Consider the following 11,537-nt stretch of genomic DNA (forward strand, 5'->3'; position numbering starts at 1 on the left):
ATTTATCTTCATGTCTTTATATTTTAATCCCTCGTCTACCATGATCATGTGTGGGTAAACTCTTCTAGTCTTGGGATTGTTGGAATAATCTAATGATTGAATCCTAATCAACCCAAGTCTAGACTCTATTTTATAAGAATCCATTTTATAATCTAATATCATCGTTATTAATTTTTAAAACAAATATCAAACGAAGAACCCGAGAGGTAATGTTTGATATTGTTATTTAATCATGTCTCAAATATCAAATGAATGACTGCGACGTGAAGTTTGATATTAGATCAAATGAGATTAGACAAGATAAACAAACTATGATAATAATTTTGTGAGTTTTAAGACAATAAGGTTGCACTCAAAAGGTCTCAATGATAATCAACAGGGACGGATGCAGGTACAAGAGTGTGTGGGCTTGTGCCTGCACTAAATTTTGGAATTTTTTTTTTTAGGTGGTAGAAATATAGTAATATATAGTTATAATTGAAATGTTGACTAAATGGCCCACACAAAAATACACAACATTTTTCTATTGGCCCACACATAAACACACACTTTTACACAACATCACTTATGCACAACCATTTCCAATTAAAAAAATAAAAAAAAATAGTATAATAATTAAATAAAACAAAGGAGTGGAAGAAAGCGTGAGGGTAGATAGAAGTGTGAGACCCACATGCTTTACCAATTTCAATTGTCTTCTCTCTCTCGGCATTCATTTCTCAGTTCTCACCAATTTCAATCTTGTATACTTGCCGCCACTGTTTTCCTTTCTTCAATTTTCTGCCGCCACTGTTTTCTTCAATCTCCATAGTTAATCTTCTAATAGGTAAGCCCCCTTATTTTATATTTTCAATCTTATTCATTTGTAGTATTTAATTTGTTTATTTCATTTATTGGTCTTGAATTTTTGTTTAATGGTGGAAATTCCATTGTTAATTTGTTAGGGTTTGTTAGTATTTATTTGGGGTTATTTGTTTTTTTTTTTTATGAAGGAATTTGGGGTTATTTGTTATTGACTTATTTGGGGTTATTCGTTTTTGTTTAATGGTGGAATTTTTGTTTAACAGAGGACAACACCATGAATATTGAATTTTTGTTGAATGGTGGAATTTGGTTTTAATTGTGGTATTTTTATTTGATTTCTAGCACTAAGCAATGGAAAGATTTTTGAAAAGAAGATTGTCAGGGGAGTCATCAACTCCTAATCCTCAACCTCAAGCAGTTGATGAAGGTGAAAGAATCAAACTGGATCCATCTTTGGAAAAAAGATTTTTGAAATTGGATTTGGAACAACTTCAAAATGATCCTGGTTTAAGGCCAAGAATGTCAGATTATCATGCCGAATATGGATGCTCACATTATGGTACGTTACTCAGTATTTTTTCTTTATACTCTTCTATGATTGATGTGCTTGAAATAATTGAAGAAGATGGAAAAAATGAATATTTATGCTATTAAAAATGAAATATATATATATATATATATATATATGTTTATTTAATGTTTCAAATTTATATATATGTGGTGCCCCCACTTTCCAAAATTCCTGGATCCGTCACTGATAATCAACCATGAAAATAAGTTTAATTATTGTTGAGATACTTTCATGAAATACCAAAGAACATCTTGTCTTTAGGAATGAATTCATTATAGAATAAAGAATATATCCAATCGGTGTAAAGTTCGGGCACACTGATTTTTATTTTACTAGACAGAAATCAGAGTAATATTTCACCATCTTTATCACTTCCAAAAACATAGTCTTTTTACTTTTTGTTTTTTGACAAAAATCCAAATCTATAGTTCTAAAGTAATTTCCAATAAAAAAAACACTTGCAAAAACAAATTATTTTTCCTAACAAAAATAGAATAGGGAAAAACTTCTATACGTAAAAAAATTGTGTTTCCTAGCAAAAACTAGAATCACGAAAAACTACCACATACAAATCTTCTGGAGTTTCTAAACTAGTTTATATATATTTTAGTTCCAGTAGTTAATTGCTTTCTGCAAAATCATGCACTGATCAATGCCTTCGACCCCCACCATCTTATGAAATTAGATTAATAATAAATTTGATAAACATAATATATGTGATATAATAACTTTTAAACAGTCAACCCTAAAAAAAACTTCTGATTAGTCAGTATAATTTTATCTCTATACTGAATATACTTTAATCATTATTCTTGCCATTTACTATAATTATTGATCTATGACAATAACCACGTACAAAGACTTTATCTAATAAAGGAAATCAATCTTAGGAGAATCAATTATGTGGACAATACAACACCCTTATTTTATTTGTTACAAAAAGCTATAAAACAAAGCATTGGTAACTAGGATCACTTATTGGATATTTCTTTCTCCACCCTCCATGTTTCTCGTGCACCTTCCGGACCACTTATTTAGTAGATATAAATATGCCTCGTCGTGTTCATGCTTTAGAAATGTATGGGTGGAGGGTGACATGGGCGGTATGGAAAACTGGATGGTAAGTACCAATCCTTTAATTTTCCACACAACAAGACGATTTAGTATTATTGGCTCTTTCTCCCCACATGTACTGCTGTTTGTCTTTTTAAAGGAAAATGCTAAAAAGTGTCTGCGGATACTTGATAAGAAGTTTAAAGTCAAAATTTTATCTTAGAAGTTATGTATTCAACACATTGAATCATTAAAAAATAATTTTTCCAACATAAAATTTATCAAATATTTCCTTTTTCCGTTTGATGATCATGATAGGATAGAGGCAGGATATAATATAAACTTGGATAAAGATAGGATATGGTAAGGACATGATAAACATTAATCATATCACGTGTTTGATGCGCACATGATAACAAACAGGATATCATTATAATTAAATGAAAAAATTGTTCTCATAATTAATTAAATATTGTAAAAATGACATCTATAACTATTAATAAAGGCAAAACCTTGATTTGGTGTAGCCTATTTTCTTTCCTATTTTACCCCTCAAGTATTGCAAATATTTCAAAAAAACAAACATGGGTATGAAACTGTAAAAACGTGGCCCATAAAATAACCGTAAACTAAGTCATAATTAATGGACTTTTCTCATTCAAATCCTCAATGAGACTGGCAGTGGGGAAAATCCTCAAACTGGGAGTGGGGAAGTTACAATAATCATTTTTGGATGTCAGTTACTATATTCTCTCAAGTTTAAACACACAAGAAGAGAACATGCATGTGTATGAGAAAGATCTCATAAGCCAGTTTCAAAGGGAGAGAGAGTGTACGATGAAAGGAATGGAGTGAAAGATCTCATAAATAGGAAATGAAAGACGGACAAAGAGAAGAGGAAATAAGATGATATAAAAACGGATAGAGAAGGAAGCCACACAAAGGTAATTTCATGTACAATGTGTCTTTGGTTATTTATGTGTTCCTTTGTCTCTTCTCTTCATGATTTTGGTGAGTTAAATTTCCTTTGTCTCTTCTCTTCATGATTTTGGTGAGTTAAATTTTCCCTTCCTATCTTACTTTCAACACTTACACAGTTAGAGTTTTTGTTGATTTTTCATCTTTCATGATTGTACAAATAAAATTTATTTTAACCTTCTTTGTGTAGTTCAATGTGGTTTTTGAGACTTTTCACCCAAAAAAGTAAAGGGTCACGTAATACTTTTATGGTCCTAACATGTGAAGGATAAATATTTTTTTGAAGCAAACATATGAAGCATTTATATTTTATATGAGTTGCGTTATTTGAACATCCATATATGTGACAACTTTTGTGACAACCAAAATTTTACAAAGGAAATGAGATATTGACACAAAAACCAAAGCAATAGAGAGAGGAAGTAAAAAGATAATATGAGTATGAGAGAGAAAGTTGTCACAAAAGTTGTCAAAAATGGTTATTCAAATATCATTTTTCATTTTATATCATGTCATTGTCAACACTCTAAATTTTGTATATAGTGCATTCATCTTCATCTATCTATACCTATTAATAAAGACAATACTTTTGTTTTGGTGTAGCCTAATTTTCGTTGTCCGTGTTAGAGTTTGTGTTTAACTATTGAAACTTTTATGTTCTAACTCATTTTATTAGATTTCATCAGATCATTTTTGTTAATAACATGCAAAAAACATCGACCTAGCTAGAACAATTAATGAAGAAAAAATGAACAATGTAAAACTACAGTCAAAAGAAATAGTTGATACGTACTAATCAAGAGAACAAAAAAAAATATTGGAAAAGAATTGATCTTGTGCAATCTGATATGAAAGAATTGAAGAAAATTTTTTTGTCGTTCATCAATTGTTTGCAATGGATAAACTGTAATGGAAGCTCCAAATGTGTACAATTTGCCATTGCCATTGCCATTTTCCTAATTTCGGTCTCTGATTTTTTTCCTCTTCACAACATAATGAAACCGCTAATAAGGGCCCTTTTAACTTGAGGGTATTTTTGGAACAAAAATTAGGCTACACCTAAAAAAAGTATTGTCTATATTAATAGGTATAGATAGATGAAGATGAATGCACTATATACAAAATTTAGAGTGTTGACAATGACATGATATAAATAGAAAAATGATATTTGAATAACCATTTTTGACAACTTTTGTGACAACTTTCTCTCTCATACTCATATTATCTTTTTATTTCCTCTCTCTATTGCTTTGGTTTTTGTGTCAATATCTCATTTTCTTTGTAAAATTTTGGTTGTCACAAAAGTTGTCACATATATGGATGTTCAAATAACACAACTCATATAAAATATAAATGCTTCATATGTTTGCTTCAAAAAAATATTTATCCTTCACTTGTTAGGACCATAAAAGTATTACGTAACCCTTTACTTTTTGGGTGAAAACTCTCAAAAACCACATTGAACTACACAAAGAAGGTTAAAATAAATTTTATTTGTACAATCACGAAAGATGAAAAATCAACAAAAACTCTAACTGTGTAAGTGTTGAAAGTAAGATAGGAAGGGAAAATTTAACTCACCAAAATCATGAAGAGAAGAGACAATTTATTTTTCTAGGGAACACATAAATAACCAAAGACGCATTGTTCATAAAATTACCTTTGTGTGGCTTCCTTCTCTATCCGTTTTTATATCATCTTATTTCCTTTTCTCTTTGTCCGTCTTTCATTTCCTATTTATGAGATCTTTCACTCCATTCCTTTCATCGTACACTATCTCTCCCTTTGAAACTGGCTTATGAGATCTTTCTCATACACATGCATGTTCTCTTGTTGTGTGTTTAAACTTGAGAGAATATAGTAACCGACATCCAAAAATGATTATTGTAACTTCCCCACTCCCAGTTTGAGGATTTTCCCCACTGCCAGTCTCATTGAGGATTTGAAATGAGAAAAGTCCATTAATTATGACTTAGTTTACGGTTATTTTATGGGCCACGTTTTTACAGTTTCATACCCGTGTTTGTTATATTTGCAATACTTGTGGGGTAAAATAGGAAAGAAAATAGGCTACACCAAATCAAGGTTTTGCCTTTATTAATAGTTATAGATTATGTGAGTCAATTTGTTGTTTTTTTTTTGGTAGTGGCCGGGATTTGAACCTCGGACCTTGCATATTTTATGCATTGTTCCAACCAACTGAGTTAAGCACACGAGGTCGTCAATTTGTTGTTTTTAAAAAGCCAATAAGTCATAGATAAAGATATGAATTAAAAAGTTGAGAATAATATTTACATATGTTAGCACAGTAGAAAAAGCGGACAGACGGGGGAGTGCCCGTCTGGACGCTAGTAATAATAATAATAATAATCTATACCTATTAATAAAGGCAATACTTTTCTTTTGATGTAGCCTTTTTTTTAAATCCCAAAATGCCCTTTTCAGAAAATTAACTAAACACACCACACACAAACAAGCAATCAGTTTTGATGTCAGTTACTTACTTCCCATTAACTTCTCGCGACAAAAAATTGTTAATAACTCCTCCCACCATCTGATTTCGCTAACATACATCTACCATTTTTTTTCTTTCATTAACTCCTCTTTCCATTGATATTAATATATTCTCAATACTTAGTTTTGGTGTAGCCTATTTTCTTTCCTATTTTACCCTCCAAGTATTGCAAATATTCCAAAAAAAAACACAGATATGAAACTGTAAAATAACTGTAGGCTTTTCTCAATTCAAATCCTTGATGAAAACATGCGTGTGTATGGTAAAAGGAGAGAGAGTAGGAGGAAAGGGATGGAGTGAAATATCTTATAAATTGGAAATGAAAGACGGACAAAGAGAAGAAGAAACAAGAGGATATAAAAATGGATAGAGAAGGAAGCCACACAATATCAAGGTTTAGTATTTTGATTTCTTCTATCCACTACCATTGATTTGTTAACAATGGAATCGCTATTTGTTTGTTATTTTAAATTTTCTGTTTATTGATAAATTTTGTCCATTTTCCGTTTACTTATAATTTTCCTCTTCAACCTCAAAACTACATCTAACAATATTGAACCTAAAAGGGAGAAAGATACAATATAGGGTAATGATAAGGAGATGGTCAGATTGTGGTGTTTTTGGCTACCATTAAAAAGTAAAACATAGTGGAATGTCTGCTTGCAGCGTCACCGTAAACATGAGCACAAGATATGGCCGCAACAACAACAAGGATCCACAAAAATTGTGTTACGGGCTTCCTTTTATGTTATGCTCATTTCTTCAATCTTTATTTCATGATTTCTGTTATAGGTTTGGTCCTCATTTGGAAGCATTTGATAGGGGAAAAATCAGAAATCATACAAATTTCGAGTATATGCTGCAGAAAACTTAAAACACAGTAACTAGCAAATAGAGAATTGATAGGGTTCAAAATCCTTTTTAATTAAAATTCCAGAATAATATTTCGCAATAACATGATTAAGACAAATATATTAGCGTGATTATCCAAACACAAACCGGTTTTTGTTTGTTAATTTCGAATCCTTCCAAATCTGAACAATATTATGTTTAAGGGATACTTTAACAACCATTAGAACGTATTGAGAATGTGATGGGAAGAGTACTACAATTGAAGGAAGAAGAACCTTGCACACAAGAGAAGTTGCCATCAGTAAGACATATATTTTTGTTTCATAAACTGTCAACTCCTTTTGTTCCTATTATAATTTTCACTTTCTGTTATTTGTTATTGCTTAATTTTAATCTTAATTGCTTCCTTATTTGTTGTGTTTGTTTGAGTGCATCATAATCCTCTTGATCCATTAAAAACACTTTGATCTGATCCATTTTGAGAGGTCGAGTGGAGTGTTAATAAGTCTATGAACCACAACAAGATTGTGCAGATGTTGAAACTTTTCGTTGTGCTACTCTTAGATTCCATCACTATTTTTCACTCACGCTGATGCATCTGCTCTTATTTTTAGCTTGATAGTAGTTTATTACTTTTCCAGTGACTTTTTATTTCCTTTTCAATTAGTTTTCTTCATATGTAAGTGAATATCAACACAATAACAAGATTGAAGATAAACAATGAATGTGGGTTTGACAAATTTGAGAGATAACAATTTGTAACCGAGGGTTTTACGTATAAAAAAACACTACAATATTTTCAATTTTTTTAGAAGTTAAATTAGCCAATCGAACTTGAAACATTAAGAAGGAGTACAATACAATATTCTTAATATCAGTATAATTCCTTTTTTACATGTTTTGATCTGATGAGTTGGTTTTGAATGACAGGTGATACTCAAAGCTTTGAAGTAAGGTGGAAGGATTAAGTGTGACATTCTTTTGAGATATTTATTGAAGTCTTTGTTGTAGAATTGATAAACTATGTTTCCTGGTGAGACTTTGTTTTGATTTATTGTACACAGTCAAAAAAGGTATCCTAATTGTGGAGAATTCTCCTATACTTGAGAGTCACTATAACATAAAATAAGGGGTTAGGGACCACTCATCTCTATAATTTCCGGTACGCATGAAAACTCATTTCGTACGAAGCAGGCATGGGAATGGGGTGTGGTTGTCTTAACGGTAAAGGTAAAGATAAGGTGATATCAATTTAGGGTGATTTCGATGTGTAGAGGTGCACCAAAAGAGAAAAATAAAATTTGTACGATTCAAGACTGCGGCGAGCAGATGTGGTGGATTGGCATTGTCTTGGGTAAGTTTAATTCAACCGAAATAATATAATTTAATAAAGCCTGGAGTTGTGTAAGATTAGAATTAGCTGGAGATGAGAATTTTTTTTTTTTTTTTACAAAATCGGTTAAATTTTGCAGACACAATGAAGATCTAGGTAGCATTGGTGTAGGTTTAATGAAATGTTTCCTCTATTTAGTTCTTCACAATTCATCGAAAAATATATATGATACCCAATTAATGGTTTTTTATTTATTTAAATCTCATATTGTTTTTCTCACACTTCGCTTTCTCTTTAAGTGTTTTAATTGGCAGCAAGTGTATGACACAAACACTCATTTTCTCTGTGCTTTTTTGTGAAGAACCTCAAGATGAGGAAGAAGTTGAATGGCAATGCTTAAGAAGATAAATAACTTTTTGCCTACCAAATATTGTACAAGACATAACTTTTTGCCTACCAAATATTTTCATAGTGTTGTTTGTTGTTATATCTTGAGGACATGTAACGATGCAAAAAATAAAAAGGTCATCAACAAAGTAGAAGGGACCCGTGTTGCATGTAGAAGAGAAAAAGGCTTGAGTCGCATTACACACATCTATAAACTATCGGAAAAACTAATGAAGCACCATTGTGAGACACATGCATGACGTGTCTTTGCTTTCAAATTATATGTAAGGTTACATTCACGAGATGAAAATATATTACGAAACATCCCCCTCAAAAAAAAAAGTAGAGCATTGCATTGATTTGTTTTCCTTAAAGTAAAACTCTTACATGCATCTCATTTTGTGTGGTGACCTAACTTTTAATTTCTTATAGCTCTACCAAAATTGAAGCTATATATCTTTTTTATCCTTTGTGCTAAGTCCAAATCAAATTTCTTGAGATGTTACCCTTGCCAAATCACAAATGACTTGCAAACACTCACATTTGTGAGTATGATCATCTGATTTTCAATTCAATTTGTTATGTGGAACCACTTTTGTACACAAATCTCCATTGCATTACCATTTAACTCTTCAAATATATGCAAACGTTTGCATAATATAAAAACGAATTGACTGCCATGAGAGTAAAATAAAATATATTTGTGTATACATACTACTTATTAATTTATACAACTAAACATAGTACAATACATATGTAAGTACTTTAACGCAGTAGAAAAAGCGGACAGACGGGCACGGGAGTGCCCGTCTGGACGCTAGTATTATTAATTATAATAGAAAATATTATTTTAAAAATGACAATATTTTAAAAATGGTAGAATATCAAGATAATAAATAAGGAATGATCTTCTAATCCCATCAGGATAGTTTCTAACCCAGCCTATACACAGGATAGAAACTACAAAGGAAAGTCAAGATAGGATAGGAAAATGGTATTTTATCATATCCCTTTAATGTATCAAACATAATTAAGCAGCATATGATTAATGTATCATATCATGTCTCCCTATCCTGACTATCAAACGAACCTTTAAAAATATTTAAGAAATATCCTTATGATATTTGTTAGCAAAACCCTTCTTAATTAGACGAATATTAAACTTCATCCATAAATCAAGTATTTTAGTAAGGAAAAAAGAGAAACAGTATAGCAGTACCATCAATTGATGAAATTAATACTTGACGTTCTCATAAAAAAAAATTGATATTAATTTATTTATTTTTGGTACAACAGTCCAAAGCCCGGGCCATGATTATCAAATTATTTTAGATTAATAATATTTTTTTGTAAAGATTAATAATAAATTTTATTGACATAATATATATATATATATATATATATATATATATATATATATATATATATATATGTGATAATTACTTTTAATTAGCTAGTATAGTTTTATCTCTATAGTTTATATACATTATTGATGTCATTTACCACAATTATTGGTTTTTTTTTTTACGAAAATAAACGATATTCATTCATTCAAATTGATAGAGTACATCAATACAATACAAATTCAAATTCGCTAAAAACAAAAAGGATGAATCTGTGAACAAACTCACGGCATCCATGTTAATAGCATAAAACGACAAAATATCTATGCCTACAAATATGACTAATATGACTATATTCAAGTCTTCGAAATACTCATGTCTCCGGATCTGCTACGTTGATGACGCCAAAGTCATTGTCTTTGATCGGATCTGCACTTACTCAAAGCTAATCTTTCAACCTGAATCAAATAAATATCGCACTAAGACGGGAAATCAAAAACACACCGCACAAAGACGGAAAATTAAAACAAACAGAGTCGTTCAGAGACGACGAAATCACAAAAATAAACGAAAGAAAACAGAAAATATGTGAAATCACTTATTCAATTAGGTTAGAAGGAAAAACAACTCTGATGGGTAAATCACCCCTCAGACAAGAAGAAGAAAAAGAGGTGATGGCTAGGGTTTAAGGCCACAATTATTGATCTATAACATTGATCTATAACAATAGCCACGTCCATCTCTAAAAATAAAATAAAAATAAAAAAAAACAATAACCACGTCCACGTTCCTTCAATCAAAAAAAAAAACCACGTACAAAGACTCCCTCAAGAAAAAAATAACCACGTACGAAGATTTTTTTTCAAAGGAGAATCAACCATATGGATAATACAATATCCTTAGTTTATCTATTTGAATGGCAACCACCAAGGCCACATATAGAAAGAATATATCCTGACCAATCACACCCGCTACCGGCACAGCAAATGATAAGTTTCATAATATCCTTATTCTTATAAATATGATTCAAAAAAATGTCTTGGTTCGAGAGTTTTGGAGGGGAGGGGAGGGGGTGAAGGGGAGATTTTTAATTTGAAGTGTTTGGTTCAATTTTTAGAAGGGAAGGAGAGGGGAGGGGAGGGGAGCATATTTTATTGCACTGTCAAAATTATCCTTAAATTAATTTAAAATCTCAATATTATCCTTATAACATTTATTATTATTAGATTATATTATCCATGAAACAACTTTTATTATTATTAGGTTAGGTTATATTATCTTGTTTTTTTGGAGAAGCTAAAATGACATATAAACAACAATGATTCACCCCGCACAAGGTGTGCAAAGGGTAAACCACTCAAGAATATTTACAACAGTCGAGGTGCCAAGAGACACAAGCAATAACAAAGCACAGACATCAACAAAATAGAGAAATGAAAATTACACAAGAACTCCCATGCAAGGAAGCGGATGCTTACACCATTCATGATAACTATAGGTGAAAGTCGCATATCTTGCTTTAATCCACAAAAAAGAATTTAATTTTATCTTTTCGAGTAAAGTTGAAGGAGAAGTGGCCACCTGTTGAAAGACCTGGTTATTTCTCTCCTTCCACAAAACCCACACAAAAGCAAACCAAATAACTTTCATAAACAGATGAGTAACTCTTGGTAACCCTACCATATTGATAAACTGGTGCAA

At 31.1% G+C, this 11,537-nt stretch overlaps 1 long non-coding RNA gene across 1 annotated transcript; it reads left to right on the forward strand.

Annotated features, from left to right (window-relative positions):
• Positions 1–398: 398 nt before the first annotated feature.
• On the forward strand, positions 399–7,873 carry LOC146935721 (uncharacterized). Its single transcript, XR_015030339.1, has 3 exons — positions 399–826; positions 1,147–1,363; positions 7,704–7,873. It is a non-coding gene; the product is annotated as an uncharacterized LOC146935721 (long non-coding RNA).
• The last annotated feature ends 3,664 nt before the right edge of the window (positions 7,874–11,537 follow it).

The sequence above is a fragment of the Medicago sativa genome, chromosome 3, assembly GCF_051527215.1.
Source record: "Medicago sativa cultivar Bolivia chromosome 3, Bolivia_mono, whole genome shotgun sequence".
NCBI classification, from domain to species: domain Eukaryota; kingdom Viridiplantae; phylum Streptophyta; class Magnoliopsida; order Fabales; family Fabaceae; genus Medicago; species Medicago sativa.